Genomic DNA, 17,595 nt, shown 5'->3' with positions numbered 1-17,595 from the left:
GAATGTTCTAGGGGGCCTGCCTGGAGCTGCTGGTAGCCATCCTGCCACTCGGAGAAGGCAGGTTGCCTGAGAATGGAACCACCACAGGGAGAGGCAGAGCCAAGAGATAGGGGCAAATGCACAATGACATCATTAGATTCAGCTCCTGGAGGCAGCCATACCTGAAGTCTTCCTTCTCCTGGACTTTTTAGTTACATGAGAGCATAATTTTTTCTTTTTTTCTTAAGTCAGTTTGAGGTGGGTTTCTATCACTTGTATCCATAAATCATGACTAAAACAATGCTTGAAGTACTTCAGAATTTCTGACACTGTCATACTGTCTCCAGCCAGGCTACACTCCCTGTGCAAACTTATTCCTCCCACCATGCCTTTGCTCAAGCCATGCCTCCCTGCTACAGAGCCCTTCTTTACTATCCAAACCTTGACTGTCTTTCAGGCCTGGCTCCAGTCTCCTTTTCCATTGATGACACCCACTACTAATTCTCCCGCTCTGGCCTCCCCTTGTTGCTGGACACTGGGTCAGGCACAGTCCCCGGCTCCTCCCTCCTCCTTCTCCTTTCAGCTTCCGGCCCCCCCACCCCCGCCGCTAACCCCCCAGCAGAGGAAAACTCCTGAGCCTGGAAGACGCAGGTCAACTTTGTAGCTCTGCTTCCCCCTGGTGGTAAGAATCAGAATTGCACTTTAACCTTGCAGCATTTCTTGCAGTCAGGCAGGCTCCCAGGAAGGGCAAAAGCCCAAGTAGCCTGGGGCTGCCACACGGGATGTCCTATATTTTTATTTGCTAAATCTGGCAACCTAACACCTCACCCCCACCCCACCTCAGGATCCTCTTCATAGAAGCGTAGATTCTTCAGACAGGCCTTTGGAGTTACATAGGCTGAGCCCCCGAGGCTGACAGGAGACCTCTGAAGGGGGTAGCCTCCACTTCACCCAGTCCACCACAGCCATGAGGGAAGGACTCATTTCTCAAAAGAGGCCCACGTCTTGCTTTTAGATGAAATGTCCCTATTTCTACAGGTAGACAACTAATTCAAAGTTCATAAATTACTATGCGGGTCAAGCAAAGCATGTCTGGGGGCAGATTCGTCAGGAAAACAACAGCCAGGTTTTGACCTCCAGAGCTAACTCTCACATTTTATAGACAAAGCTATTGAGTCCCAGAGAGGGGAAGTGTGCTGCTCAGTCACAAGGCCAATAAGTGTCATCTTAGGGCCCAGCCCAGCGCTCGCCCTCTGTATAACCAAGCAGGACCCTATGGGATCTTCTTAGAGCACATCCTCCCACCCCATGTCCTCTGACTGCCTCTTGTCTATGGAAAAACTTTCGCTTCCTAGGCCTTCTCCGAGTTCCAAAGAGTAAATTTAATGAGAAGTGAGAGAATGAAGAAAGAAAGGAAAACAGTCAAGCAAGAAAAAAATAATAATAGTTTAGCCATAAAACAAAGTTGAGGACATTTAGCTCCTCCTCAAGGGCTATAGGTAACATGCTGAGGCATATCCTTTGAGCTGTTTTGCAGATACTGAAACCCCCATCAGGCAGAAGAAGTTAACTGTCTGCTGCCCACAAGCACCCCAGACCAGGTGGAACCAGAAGGTTGATGATGTTGCCTTCCAATTACCTCATCATTAACCAATCAGAAGAATGTCAATGAGCTAATCACACACACTCCTCCCTCACCCTGGCTTTAAAAACCTTTCCCTGAAAGCCTTCAGGGAGTTTGGGCCTTTTGAGCATTTGCCGCCTGGCCTCTTTGCTTGTCACCCTGCTATAAATGCTGAGCTTTCCTTCGCCGCAACCCAGTGTCAGTAGATTGGCTTTACTGCGTGACGGCGAGCAGACCCAAGTTTGGTTCTGTAACATCTGCTTGGCTCTCTTGAGCTTCTTCAGCTTCCATTTTCTCCAGAGCAGATCCTGCTGCAGCTGCACCACCCGCTCCTCCTGGGGAAGCGCAGGCCCTGGAAATGGGCTCCAGGACCTTGGGACAGAGAAGCCTTGAAGTCTCCAGGCCCTGAAGCCCTGCGGTGTGGCCTAGAAGTGGGCAGGGTACGAACTCCCTGCCCTGTGGAGGGAGGAGCCCCTGGAGAAGGTTCCAGTGTGGAGCCTCTGAAGCACAGGGACAGGTCTAAGAGCAGGACGGGGACCAAGGCTGGACAGGTGAGCAGAATCTCCAGCCACAACAAGCCTTGATTGTGCAGACAATGTAAAGTCGAAAAGGCTGACTATGCCACTTGTTGGTTAGAATGGGAAGCACCTGGAACCCTCCTGGGCTACTAGAGGGAGGGAAAATGCAAAGTCCAGCCGCTCTTCCTCTGCCATTTGACATGGAAGGTAAGCCTGCACTTGACCAGGCATTCTGCTCCAGGTAGATGTCCCCAGACACGAGGACTCAGGGCCACCGGGGGCTTGGACAGCAAGGTTTGTGACGGACTCTTCATAATTACCAAACCTGGAAACAGCCCACCATCTATCTACAAGTGACCGTCCATCCAATCAGAGTAGCAAACTGCTGATTCATACAACAGCTGAATCTCAGAACCATTACACTGAGCAGAGGAGCCAGACATAAAGGACTACCTATCGCATGACCCCATTTGTGTGGAATTCCAGAAGTGGCCTAACTCATTTACAGCGATAAAGGTCAGAACAGTGCAACGGCCCTGGGAGAGAGTGAGCCTTGCTAGATAGGGGAGCGGTGAGGAGGCCAGTGTGGGGAGGGGGTCAGGAGGTGACCTTGGACCAGATCACATGGGACCTTCAGGCCACAGTGGGGACTTTGGCTTTTACTCTGAGGAAGGGGGGGACATGGGAGGTTCTGAGTGGAGGCTGGAGGTGACCCAACAGGGTTTCACAGGAGCCTTGTGGCTCCTACTTGGGGAGAGGCTGAAGGGAGGGCAAGGAGGGAAACCAGAGGGGAGTCTCTTTTCCCCTTGTCCCCCACTTTTTAAAATCATAGTAAAATATACATAATATAAAATTGACCATTTTAACCATTTTTTTCTGGTTTTACTGAGATATAATTGACACTGTGAAAGTTTAAGGTGTACAGTATAATGACATAGGTGTATATAGCAAAATGCTCACCACAACAAGTTTAGTTAACATTTATCACCTCACAGAGTTACAAAAAAATATTTTTCCCTGTACAGAGAACTTTTAGGATTTGCTCTCTTAGCCCCTTTGAAGTACATGATACAGAAGTGTTAACTATATGGTCACCGTGCTGTGCATCACATCCTCAGGACTTATTTCTCTTATTACTGGAAGTTTATACCTTTTGACAGCCATCACCCATTTCACCCACCCCCCAATCCCTGCCTTTGGCAACTACCCACCGGTTCTTTGTTTCTATGAGTTTGGGGTTTTGTTTTTAGATTTCACATACAATCGAGATCCTATGGTATTTGTCTTTCTCTGAGTTATTTCCCTTAGCACAATGCCCTCAAGGTCCATCCATGCTGTTGCAAATGGCAGGATTTCCTCCTTTTTTTATGGCTGAATAATATTCATGGATACACATATATCACAACTTTTTTTTTGGCCACGCTGCACAGCTTGTGGGATCTTAGTTCCCCAACCAGGGATTGAACCCAGGACCCCGGCAGTGGAAGCACCAAGTCTTAACCACTGGACCGCCAGGGAATTCCCTATATCACAACTTCTTTACATTCATCAATGGACACTTAGGTTGTTTCCATGTCTTGGCTGTTGTGAATAATGCTGCAGTGAACATGGGGGTGCAGATATCTTTTCCAGATAGTGATTTCATTTGCTTTAGATATATACCCAGAAGTGGGATTGCTAGATCATATGGTTGTACTATTTTTAATTTTTTGAGGAACCTCCATACTGTTTTCTACAGTGGCTGCACCAATTTCCATTCTCACCAACAGTGCACCAAAGTTTCCATTTTTGCACATCCTCCCCAGCATTTGTTACCTCTTGTCTTTTTTTTGTTGTTGTTTTGGTTTTTTTGTTTTTTTGTGTGTGGTACGTGGGTCTCTCACTGTTGTGGCCTCTCCCGTTGCGGAGCACAGGCTCTGGACGCGCAGGCTCAGTGGCCATGGCTCACGGGCCTAGCCACTCTGCGGCATGTGGGATCTTCCCGGACCGGGGCACGAACTCGTGTCCCCTGCATCGGCAAGCGGACTCTCAACCACTATGCCACCAGGGAAGCCCCTCTTGTCTTTTTGATAATCCATTTTAACCATTTTTAAATGTATGGTCAATGGCATTACGTACATTCACAGTGTTCTGGAGTCATCACCACGATGTACTTCCAGAACTTTTCACCATCCCAAACAAAAACTCTGTACTCATTAACCAATAGCTCCCCATACCTCTCTCCACACCCCCAAGTCCCTGGTAACCTCTAATCTGCTTCCTGTCTCTATGAATTTGCCTATCCTAGATATTTCTTATTAGTGGAATCATACGATCTTTGTCTTTTTGTACCTGGCTTATTTCACTCAGTATAATATTTTCAAGGCCCATCCATGTTGTAGCATGTGTCAGTACTTCATTCCTTTTTAAGGCCGAATAATATTTCATTGTGTGTATATATCACATTTGTTTATCCAGTCATCTGCTGATGGACGTTTGGATTGTTTCTATCCTTGACTATTGTGAATAATCCTGCTATGAATACTGATCTAAGTATCTGTTTTTGATTCCCTGGTTTCAATTCTTTTATGTGTATACCCAGAAGTGAAATTTCTGGATCATATGGTAATTCTATATTTAATTATTTTGGAGGATAGAAGATAAAGTTCAAATATCTTTTGTATTCCACAAAGAAATTCAGGTCTGTGTACATTATGGGTTATAAGAGAAAATTACTGAAGTAAAACACTATTGGATTGCATCTTCCCTTATTATGTACCCCACCTTTCCACTTTTGTAACTGTAAGATTGTTTCTAAGTCTGTGAGTCTGTTTCTGTTTTGTAAATGAGTTCATTTGTATCACTTTTTAGATTCTACCTGTACGTGATATCATATGGTATTTGTCTTTCTCTGTCTGATTTACTTCACTTAGTCTGATAATCTCTATGTCCATACATGTTGCTGCAAATGGCATTATTTCTTTCTTTTGTATGGCTGAATAACATTCCATTGTGTATATATACCATACCTCCCTCCATTTTTGACATCTCTTCCAGGAAGTTGATATGTGCAAATACCTGTGCCCTTGTTTCCTAACCCAAATGCATAAAGTTCCATACCAGTAGGACAATATCATGAAATATTAGAGTGCCAGACAATTATATACTAGAAATGTTATGAAAATAAGAATTACCGTTCACTGAATACATGGCTATCAAAAACAAATATAAAATAATAAGAACAAGAATTTTTAAAAGTACTCTAATATGTCTCAAATTTTAATAAGATCCTCTGTACACGCATTTATTTGCTACTGAAAAGTGAAATAGCACATCAAAGTTTTTTATTGCAATTCAAATTTTTGAAAGCAGAGAATCTAGTTAATGCACCCTGCCCTAATTATGTTCTAGCCAAACCACCCAATGTTTTCTTTACATTCCCTCCACACAAATTAAGAATTTGCTTCAAATTCTTGGTGTTTGGTTTCATCTTACTTACTGATTTCAGTCTTCTAAAACAGGCAATAGTTGAGATCTATTGTGTTTCTTTGGGTCAAATCAAAAAGTGGAAGTACAGTATTTTGAAGTCATTCAAACGCAAACTACATAGATTCCTTATAAGTTACTGGTATCAAGGTAGAAAGAAGATGCAGGAAAAAAAATATCACAGAACTTATATTGTAGGTTATCAAAATATTGGTATACAGTCTGTTCTAGCATAGAGTAGCTTGCCCAGGCTGCTCCATAATGATCCTAAAATTGCTAGCAAGAAAAAACAGTACAAGAATAAGGATTTTGGCTAAATAGAGTCTGTGTCATCATTATTCTCCATACCAGAATTCTCAGAGATACCTCTATGATAAAGGCACTAATGACAGCTACTTCTGAATCTTTCCATTCTTGATTGTCAGGAAAAAATTGGGTTAATAATTAAAATAATGAAATGGATTAATTTTACCCCAAAGAGATATAACAATCCTCAAATCTAATGTTGGTTATTAGAATAGCCTTTGGGGGCTTCCCTGCTGGCGTGGTGGTTAAGAATCCGCCTGCCAACACAGGGCAGCATGGGTTCGAGCCCTGGTCCGGGAAGATCCCACAGGCCACGGAGCAACTAAGCCTGTCCGCCACAACTACTGAGCCTGCGCTCTAGAGCCAATGAGCCACAACTATTGAGCCCACATGCCACAACTACTGAAGCCCGCGTGCCTAGAGCCCGTGCTCTGCAACAAGAGAAGCCACCGCAATGAGAAGCCGGCACACTGCAACGAAGAGTAGCCCCCCGCTCGCTGCAACTAGAGAAAGCCCCTGCGCAGTAAAGACCCAACACAGCCAAAAATAAATAAATTAAATTAATTAATTAAAAAAAAAGAGTAACCTTTGGAACACAGAACACCAGGAAAAAAAAGATCAAAACCAAAACGTTTTGGTGAAAAAGAAGAGGCAGGATTGAAATGTATGGGTACCAAAGAATGCCAAATTGTGGGTTATTTTATAATGGTTAACAGCTGCCGATTGTCAGTCCATGGAAATGTTCTTAGTATCAGTTCTCTAAATGCCTTAAATGTGACTCATTCAGCTACGGGACATTCTGTGCTCGGGTATTCCCTTACTACATGGCATTGTCACGAGCATCATGTTTGTGACAGGACATGACAAAGTACAAACATAGGGCTTCCCTGGTGGCGCAGTGGTTAAGAATCCACCTGCCAATGCAGGGGACACGGGTTCAAGCCCTGGTCCGGGAAGATCCCACATGCCGCGGAGCAACTAAGCCCATGCGCCACAACTACTGAGCCTGTGCTCTACAGCCCGCGAGCCACACAACTGAGCCCGCGTGCCACAACTACTGAAGCCCTCGCACCTAGAGCCCATGCTCTGCAACAAGATGAGCCACTGCAATGAGAAGCCCCTGCTCGCTGCAACTAGAGAAAGCCTGTGAGCAGCGACAAAGACCCAATTCAGCCAAAAATAAATAAATAAATAATAAATAAATTTTTAAAAAAAGTACAAACATAACACCGGGAGTGAACCTTAACGTTAACTATAGGCTTTAGGTGATGATGTGCCGATGTAGGTTCATCAGCTGTAACCATGTACCACTCTGGTGGGGGATGTTGATAGTGGGGAATCTGTGAATGTGTTGGGCCAGGGGGTACATGGCTATTTCACTTTTCTCCTCAATTTTGCTGTGAACCTAAAACTTCTCTTTAAGAAAAATAGACTATTTTTTTTTAAATTGCAAACATGAACTGATTTCTCCAGAGTTCCTGGAGATTCAGGAAGTCCAAGCCAATTCCCCTTTCCTCGTCTCCAAAAAAGCAAACCAGATACCCACCCACATAAAATTTCTACTTACATCCACTTCCTTCTCCTGCAGTTCTCTGAAGTGGAGGAAGTTGGTTGAGGTAGTGGTATTTAATGATTGGATTTGTATCATCCTTTCCACACTTTCTCTCCAAGCACTTATCATTGTCCTTACCCCACTCTTCCTCCTGTAGACTGTGTCTCCACCAAACCCTCGTAAGTTCTTTTTTCTGTCTTGTCCGCCCTGCTGGGGTGGACATTGCAGTAGAAAAGAAGGGAATTTGGTACTAGGGTTGAGAGTAAAGTTACTAAGCTTCTTTATTAATACTCCTGAGATACGTTGTGAGGAATCTTCCCAGGAATCTTCTTCACTGGGCATCTGAGAAGACGCCAGGATCCAGGTTGGGTTCAGCTTCTGTGATGAGTGTATGGGAAGTCTAGTCACAGCTTGACTCCTCCTGGATCTTTGGGTTCCCCAGAAGGTGACGCTCAAGACCTTCAAATTGCTACGAAGTAGCCTGGAAAGAACTATAGAGCCCAGAAAGAGCGAGAAAAATCCAAACTCCAAGCAACTGTGGTGAGAGGAAGAACTAACCTTTTATATTTAATTTTTTGAGGAACTGCCGGACTGTTTTCCACAGTGCCTGCACCATTTTGCATTCCCACCAGCAGTGCATGAGGGTTCCAATTTCCCTACATCCTCGCCAACGCTTGTGTTTTTGGTTTTTATAATGGCCATCCCAGTTGGTGAGAAGTGGTATCTCATTGTGGTTTTGATTTGCATCTCCCTAACGACTTACGTTGTTGGGCATCTTTTTACGTGCTTGGTGGTCATTTGTGTATCTTCTTTGGAGAAACGTCTATGGAGGAATCATTTCCAGTAGAGAGATGCTGTCAGCTCAGACCAGAGTAAGATCAGGGAAGGTAGATATTTTTTGAAGATGGAGCTGACAGGGTTTGCTGATGGACTACACGTGGGCATGGGAGAAAGGGAGGAGTCAAAGACTCTCCCAGGATCTCTCCAGTGGTTTGGCCAGAGCAATTAGTGAGATGGGGAAGGCTTCGGGGATGCCGACTTGAAGGGAGGGGGAGGAGTTTTGTTGGATTCTGAGGTCCCTGGAACCTGAGAATTGGTCTTAAGAGGAATTTAATGTTTCAAGAAAGTGGACAGAGGGAGAAGAGAAGTTTCCTATATTTTACCGTCAAGTTGCTTTTCAGAATTCTCCATGGTCATTGCTTCACTTTATCAGTTTCTCATCAGTTTCAGTCCCCCCCACCCTCACAATTCCATTCCTAGTTTGAAGACTGCAGGGTAGGGACTGTTCCAGAGACTGCAGATCCATCTGTAACCAGTAGGTGGCACTGCAGTGCCAGAAATAGCCAGACAGTGGCCTGTGGACCCAGGACCAAGAACTGGAGTTTTCAAATAATTGAAATGTGTAAAAGTACAATTCTAGAATCTTAGGATCAGCCAATTCGAAAATTAAGGAAATGCCACACCTGAGCTCTGCGAATGGGAGGTTCCAGTGGGTAACTGGTTTCAAGAGGTGTTTACCTCCATGGCATATACATGAGTTAATTCCTTGCCAGTCAGTGAGGTTATTCATTGAGCTCCTACTATGTGCCACAAGCTGTGTTAAGTGCTGTGGATTCAGCTGTGACCAGGACAGATTTAGTACCTGCCTCAGAGGAGTTTGGAGGTGGAAACATCAACAGACAAATAAAAGACTAAGATAATTGTAGATTGTGTGATCTAGGAAACAAACAGGATTATGTGATGGAGAAAATGGAGGGAGGGAACTAGGTGAGGAGGTGAAGTTCTGGGGGGAGGCCTGGCAGATGAGAACAGGCTGCGCCCCTCCAGACGGACCCCAGCAACCTTTTCCAGATCGAGAAGGGACTCTTGGTTGTCAAGGTCACACAGCTAACTACTACCAGGATCACAGGTCTGTCTGAACCTGAATGGGGCTTCCTAATGGGTATTTGGGAAGATTGGATAAGGTAATATACACAAAGCCCTCCGTACAGTGTCTGGCTCTAAAAAATGGAGCTACCCTATTATTCCTCAAATAGAAGCAGGCTTTTAAAAGCAACCTTCAGGGCTTCCCTGGTGGCGCAGTGGTTAAGAATCTGCCTGCCAATGCAGGGGACATGGGTTTGAAGCCCTGGTTGGGGAAGATCCCACATGCTGCGGAGCAACTAAGCCCGTGTGCCACAACTACTGAGCCTGTGCTCTAGAGCCTGCGAGCCATAACTACTGAGGCTGTGTGCCACAACTACTGAAGCCAGCGTGCCTAGAGCCCATGGTCCACAGCAAGAGAAGCCATCGCGATGAGAAGCCTGTGCACCACAACGGAGAGTAGCCCCCGCTCGCTGCAACTAGAGAAAGCCCACGCACAGCAACAAAGACCCAATGCAGCCAAAAATAAAATTAAATAAATAAATAAATTTAAAAGCAACCTCCAGATCACATCTGCCTTTCCTGCCTCAGAGCCTTTGCAATGAGGCTGATGGGAAAAGTATAACAGTGCCAATAAGACGTGTTTTACCTACATTACCCAGATAACAAACCTGGAGGCAAAAGTGACCTGTAAACTCCAGACTTCTTCAACTCGGAGGGGGCAGATGAGGCCACAGCCAGGAGACCAGTGCCTGGGAGACCTGCTGCCCCTCAGGAGTGTGAGTGAGGAGGGACCAGGAGGCCAGGGGCCTTAGGGTCCAATACAGGGGCTGGCACTGGGCAGGTGAACTTCTGCCCAGTGTGACCTAAGACACTGCCTGAGGACAGCTGCCCTGCACATCCCAGGGGAGAAGCTTGGCTTTATCCCCAAGCTGTGGTTGACCACTTGCTTGCTTCTCCAGACCTGCAGGTACCCTCTGCACATACACTCATCACACACACACACACACACACACACACACACACACTCATACATGCACACACTTGTTCACCCAAACATTTACATCCACATGTTCACACCCCCATACGATTCACCTGCTCAGACTCATGTGCTCAAACACATATACTCACACATGTGCTCATACCTTACACACTCAGACTTTATATCCATGTGTCCATTCACTCACCCACATATTTACATACCCTCAAACATATACACTCACACTTATACACTCATACCTTTAAATGCACACTCAAGAATATAGTCACACAATTTTACACTCAAACATACTTAAATCTGCTCCCACACATACACACTCAAGCATTTACACACATTTCCACTCAAATATACTCATACTCATTCACACACACACACACACACAATCATTCACACATGCTGATATATCTACACATTGATTCACACATTTAATTAACACACACTCATACACTTACCCATATACTCAAATGTTCTATACCTCACACACATTCGTATTCACAACACCTACACTCACACTTTCACACACCTATGCTGCATTTCCTAATATACATATATTCCACACAGCCATCCCTGCACACTCATATGCACATCCACATACACTTGCCGACATGTTTACTTACACGCAGAGTCATACAGTTATACACACTCCAGCACTCACACATGTTCATCCTCCAACTCACGTATTTATACACACACACTCACATACACTCACACATTCACATAACTACAGATACACAAAAATTTACAAGGTCACATACTCACTCATATAAGGGAGATGTGCCCAATTGTCTAACCAGTCAGTAGCATCCAAAAGACATCTCCTTTGTGGTCCTTCCTGTGCCACCTGTGTCATGGAGTTAGTGTGCTGATCAAATGATGAGAAACTGCCCAAAAACAGGTTCTGGACTCTGCCAGACTCTGTACCCACTGCATCTCCCCTGGAAAGTGTTCCCCTCAGGGGTCAGCCCCCTCACTGCCCACCTCGGGGGACCTGAGAAAAGTCCTGGGTTGAAAAGTGATGGAGCAGGGCCCAGGCCCACTGGGAATAGCCACAGTTGTCATGGATCCCAGCCAACAGCCAGGCGTGTGGTCTGATAGGTGGGAAGGGACATAGGGAGTCTTGGGACCACATGCTATGAAATCATTTACTGCTCCCCCCCAACCCAAGTGTTACAACTTTGTACAAGTAAATAAACATTAGAGGGTTTATTTTAGGGGCCAGAGACCACAAATCTGATGGTGCACAGACCGTCTCAATCTGCAGGCTCTTTAACTTGGGATGCACATTTAACATTCTTTAATTTAAAAGTCTTTGTGGGAGGGGAGAGCCCTTCCAGAATAGCGGAGTAAGGACCTCTGAAAATCCAGTCCTCCATAAGAACAATGAGAATGCTGGCAAAAATAGTCAAAATTAACTTTTTCAGTACTCTGGAAATTAACCAAAGGCTTACAACAATCCCAGGAACATTTACTTTAAGAAGAACAAACTGAATCTCAGTAAGAACAGTGAGCTTTGTGGCTATTATCCTATTCCATTCTCCTCTCCCAGCTCTTCAGTAGCCTTGAAAACCAATAGCTTTACGGTCATAATAGCTAGGAAAACCAGCAACTTAGCAGCATCTGGAGGGGGAAGAAGGCTTTGGTGCTCCCTAAAATGCCCTATCTCCAGAGCATTGTCATTATTTGACCTGCTGGAAGTTAATTGGTAATCCCCACTCCCAGAGTTTGTCTTTATTTGACCTGACTTATCTCTGTCAGTGTGAACAGCCTTTTCCCTGGGGGACTTTTTTCACAAAAGAAAAAAAAGATCAGCAGCAATAATTTAACACTGACGCTGCCTGAGGCACTGATAACAGATGGAACAAACAAGAGCTGAACAAAAAAATTTAAAAGAAAAGCTGGGGAATGGGATATCCATAGAGGGCTTTGAAAAGCTCCAATAGATTTTTGGGGATCTAGATGGCCACGCACATGGGCTGGGCGGGGCACCTGCCCAGGAAATACCTGAGATGGCCCTAATCCCTCACCTCTGGCTGACCTTGAGGCTCTGCTGAAGCAGAAAGTGAAGGTTGCAAAACTGTCTGATGGAACATTAAAAGCATGTCTCAACACACACACAGCCTCTCATCCAAGGCTGGGAGACTTGTTGGCTCAAAGAACTTAAAGAAATCTCTGTTCAATCATTAGCTGACCACTAAGCTAACCGGGAAGAGATTTTAGTGGCCACACATGGCGAAGAATACAGATTTTACAGAATTTGTTCAGGAAAGTCACCAAACAAACAAACAGCAGCAGCAACAGCAACAATGAATAGCAACAACAACAAACCCTGGGGAGGGGGCAAAATCTGATTTCTAGAACTGCCACACTTATTTAAAATGTAAACATTTCAGCAAAATTACAACACACACAAAGAAACAGGAAAGTATGACCCATACACAGGGAAAAAAGAAGCCAGTTGAAACTGTCTTTGAGGAACGCTGGACTGTGGACTTACTAGACAAAGACTATTATTTTTTTGTTAATTTTTATTGGAGTATAGCTGTTTTACATTGTTGTGCTCGTTTCAGGTGTACACCAAAGTGAATCAGTTATATGTATACATAGATCCATTCTTTTTTTTAGATTCTTTTCTCACATAGGCCATTCCAGAATATTGAGTAGATTTCCCTGTGCTATACAGCAGGTCCTTATTAGTTATCTATTTTATATATGGTAGTGTGCACAAAGACTTTAAATCAGCTATTTTAAATATATTCAAAGAACTAAAGGAAACCATGTCAAAAGAAGTGAAGGAAAGCATGAGAATAATGTTTCACCAAACAGAGAATATAAATAAAGAGTTAGAAATGATAAAATAAGACAGGTAAAAAGAACTAAGTAGAGATTCTGAAATTGAGACGTATAATTACTGAAATGGAAAATCACTAGAGGGGCTCAACAGTAGATTTGAGCTTGGCAGAAGAAAGAATCAGTTAATGTGAAGATAGATCAACTGCAATTATCTAGAATGAGGAACAGAAAGAAAAAAGAATGAGGAAAAAGCAGCAGAGCCTTAGAGACCATCAAGGACACATCCCATCAAGGACACCAAAATACATTTAATGGTAATCCCAGAAGTAGAGGAAAGGGAAGTGAGAAAGGGGAAGAAAGAATATTTGAAAACATAATGTCAAATGCCCAAATTAGATGAAAAAACAGTAACCTACACGACACAGAAACTCAACAGACTCAAAGAGATAAACCCAAAGTAGGATAAACTCAGAGAGATCCACACGTAGATACATCATAATCAAAATGGTGAAAGCCAAAGACAAAGAGAAAATCTTGAAAGCAGCAAGAGAGAAGAGTGACTCATTGCATACAAGTGGTCCTTAATAAGCTTAACAGATAATTTTTCATTCAGAAACTATAGAGAACAGAAGGCAATGGGATGACATGCTCAAAGTGCTGAAAGAAAAAGACTGTCAACAAAGAATTCTATACCTAGCAAAGCTGAAACCACTGGGTGGCATTTCACAGGGCTCTGAGGAGCTCTGGTTCTTTACGTCTCAGCTCAGAAAGAATTCAGTAAGAGGCAAAGTGACAGATAAGAAGTGATTTATTATAATAGGATGCTTGTGAGGCTTACAAGCAGGCAGGCAAACAAGCTTAGCACTGCCCTGAGTACTTAGTGGGTTACATTTTTAAAATCAAAGGAAAAGAGGGCAGTGGGAGAAGACCACCTTCTTCCTTGTTCTTCAAGTCTTCCATCATTAACTCTTCCTACGTGTCAGGCAGGGGAGTTTTTGACCCTATATGGCTCATCTGGGACGGTCATGGTGCTATGGAAAAATTATTTCAGGTCTCAGTGTAATGAGGGTCTTTCACATTTCCCTAAATTATTGTTTTTTGTGTGTGCAGAGAGAATTTCCTAAGGGTCATTAACTTGTTGATATCACTGGGCAGGATGTAGACCTTATTTTTCCACTATTGTTTTATTATCTTGAGGCATGACTCGTGCCTTCACTGCATGGCTTTGTTGCTAAGCAAGTGAGCTTGGTTTTATTGTTACGCAAGCCTGTCTGGCTCTGATGCTAAGCAACTTGCTCTGCTTCATGAGTCAAGCAAGCCCACATTGTTTCAGGATTTTCCTATTGCTGGTTTTTTTTTTTTTTTAATCTATTGGCTGCATGACATGCGTGATCTTAGTTCCATGACAAGGGATCGAACCCACACCCCCTGCACTGGCGGTACAGAGTCTTAAACACTAGGCCACCAGGGAAGTCCCCTCCCATTGCTTTCTTGAGTGATCATTAACTTGCTGTGGTCTCCCAAAGCCCCCTAAAGTTCCCTCTCTATCTACAATCCCCCAGTAGGATTTCTGGACTATTTGATTACCCTACTCTATCCCTTTCAAAAATGAATCAGATAGGGCTTTCTTGGTGGCACAGTGGTTAAGAATCCGCCTGCCAATGCAGGGGACATGGGTTCGAACCCTGGCCCGGGAAGATCCCACATGCTGTGGAGCAACTAAGCCCATGTGTCACAACTACTGAGCCTGAGCTCTAGAGCCTGCAAGCCACAACTACTGAGCTCACGTGCCACAACTACTGAAGCCTGTGTGCCTAGAGCCCGTGCTCCATAACAAGAGAAGCCATGACAATGAGAAGCCCACGTACTGCAACGAAGAGTACCCCCACTCATCACAACTAGAGAAAGCCTGCGTGCAGCAATGAAGACCCAACGCAGCCAAAAATAAATTAATTAATTAAGTAATTTTTTTAAAAAATGAAGTAGATACTTGTATGCCAATGTTCATTGCAGCATTATTCACAATAGCCAAAAGATGGAAACAACCCAAATGTCCATCAATAAGCAAAATGTGATATATATATACCATGGAATATTACTTAGCCATAAAAAGGTCTGGAGTACTGACACGTGTCACTACACAGATGAACCTTGAACTCATACTAACTGAATGAGCCAGGTACAAAAGGACAAATATTATAGGGTTCCAATTATATGAGGTACCCAGAGAGGTCATATTCACAGAGTGGAAAGTAGATTACAGGTTCCCAGATGCAGGGAGGAGGGACTAATAGAAAGTTATTGCTTAATGCTTACATAAAGCAGTCCTTGAGGCTGAAATCAAAGGGCACCCGAGAGTAACTCAAATCCACCTGAAGAAATAAAGAGCACCAGTAAAGGCAACTACATAGGTAAATATAGAAGATAGCATAAATGTAGTTTTTGGTTTGTAAGCTCTTTTTTTCTTTTGTCTAATTTAAGAAACAGTTGCATAAAACAATAATTATAAGACTGTGTTGATGAGTTTATAATATATGAAGCTATAAATTGTGTGACCATAGGAGAACAAAGAAGGGGAGGGAACAGAAATATATAGGCGTTCTGGGCACACAGCTCGGCAATCTCAGCCCATCCCAAAGCTCGGTTCCGGCCCTGGCTCCCTAGTCAATCATCTGACCTTTATTCATCTCCTCTGGGGGATCTAGTGGTGGCCAAGGCAGACCCAGTCATCCCTGCCTTTGCAGGCTCCACAGAAGGGATGAGAAGGAATGGTTCGGCATCTGTTCACAGGGGAGGGGCTGAATTCTGCTTGTGAGTTTTAGAAGAATTTTGTCAGGCTTTGGCATTAGGGAGAGAGTTCTAGGTATCAGGCCATCTTTCACATTTTCTGCACTGCACTTTCCCCCTTGCTTCTGTTTCCCCTCCCCTACTTTTGCTCTTCAAATTCTTTCTTCATCATGCAAAGTATTTTCTCTCACCTTCTTGACCTGGGAGCTAGGGGTGGGGGTGGGCTGGTAGAGCAGGGAAGTTGTAAAAGGGTAGGGTGGGAAGGGAAGGCACCAGAATCAGAGCGTGCAGAGTCCTCAACTTCTACCCCCAAGCCAACTCTCCTTCCTGCCCCTGTACAGAAACACATGGAGGTCTCCCTGCAAAAATTCAGTAGTATAAACTGTTCTCTATCTCTTTGCACATGTAATTGTGTGTGTAACAGGATGTTAAATTGCAACTTCCTACTCAGTCACCAAGATAAAATAGATAAGACATTCCAGACCAAGACATAAATGTTCAGAGGAAATTAGCAAAAACCCAATATAAGACCTGAAAAGGTCTTCCCAGCTTTGAGGATCTAATGATGTAGTTATTGGAGGTTAAATAAATTTGTGAGGAGAACTTCTTTGGAGAGAATAGGACTTTGACTTTCCTCTCCCTCAGCCCTGCCCCACCCACAGGGAGAGCACTCTAAAGCGCTGGAGAAAAAGAGCTTCAGAGAAGAGGCTGAGAGGGAAGCCTTGCCTTCCAGGTTGTCAGAAGAATGAGCAAATGTGAGGATTTCCCCTACATGAGATGTGGGCCCCTCAGGAGAGCTGACCTGATCATGCCCCAGAGGACATCTAAGGAATGATGTCATGTTAACAGAGGTTCCATGTTGTTTATGTCCAGGTTGTGGGGAGGGAAGAATAAAAACAGGAGCCGAGAGTCACCAGCAGGAGGTAAATGTGTTGCCCAAATCAAAAAGGTAAAATGAAATGTTCTCAAGGGTCTCTAGAATCTACGAAAGCATCCCCTGAGAGGGATCAGCTTTACACACAGGTCAGGACAAAACCATCCTGTGTAGCAGCATCAGGCCGGTAAGGACTTTTCCGCTCCCCGACATCTCCTCCCTTCCTCCTTTCTTGCCTCTCCACCCCTGTCCCATGGCAGGGGTTAGAAACCACCTGAGCAAGATAGAGGAGGCTTTAAGGTGGGAAAAGAGAAAGAAGGATCCATCCACACGCTAGTAGGGGGAGGGGCCATCTGTAACTTTTCAAAAAGTTGGAAGCTTTAGCTATTCCCCATACCCGACATTCTAACTTCTGCACTAAGGCTGTGTTTACAAACCTAAAATGAATAGAGTTTTGTTTGTTTGCTTGCTTAATCTGGTGTATTTGTCGGGGCTCTCCAGGGAAGCAAAATCCCTCTCTCTCTCTCTCTCTCTGCCTATCTATCAATTAATCAATCTATCTATCTATCTACGGGGGGAGAGAGAGAGAGAGAGAGAAAGAAATTCATTATAAGGAATTAGAGTCCAAGGCTGTCTGCTGGAGAATTCTCTCTCTCTCTCTCTTTTTTTGGGGGGGATTCTCTTTTGCTCAGGGAAGGCTTGTCTTTGTGTTCTATTTAGGTCTTCAACTGATTGGGTGAGGCCCACTCACATTCTGGAGAGCAATCTGTTTCCTCAGGGTCCACTGATTTTAATGCTAATCTCATCCAAATGTTAATCTCATCTGGGTGTCTCACA

Source organism: Grampus griseus (assembly GCF_964374135.1).
Source record: "Grampus griseus genome assembly, chromosome: 10".
Lineage (NCBI taxonomy): Eukaryota > Metazoa > Chordata > Mammalia > Artiodactyla > Delphinidae > Grampus > Grampus griseus.
This window is presented reverse-complemented; position numbering follows the sequence as displayed.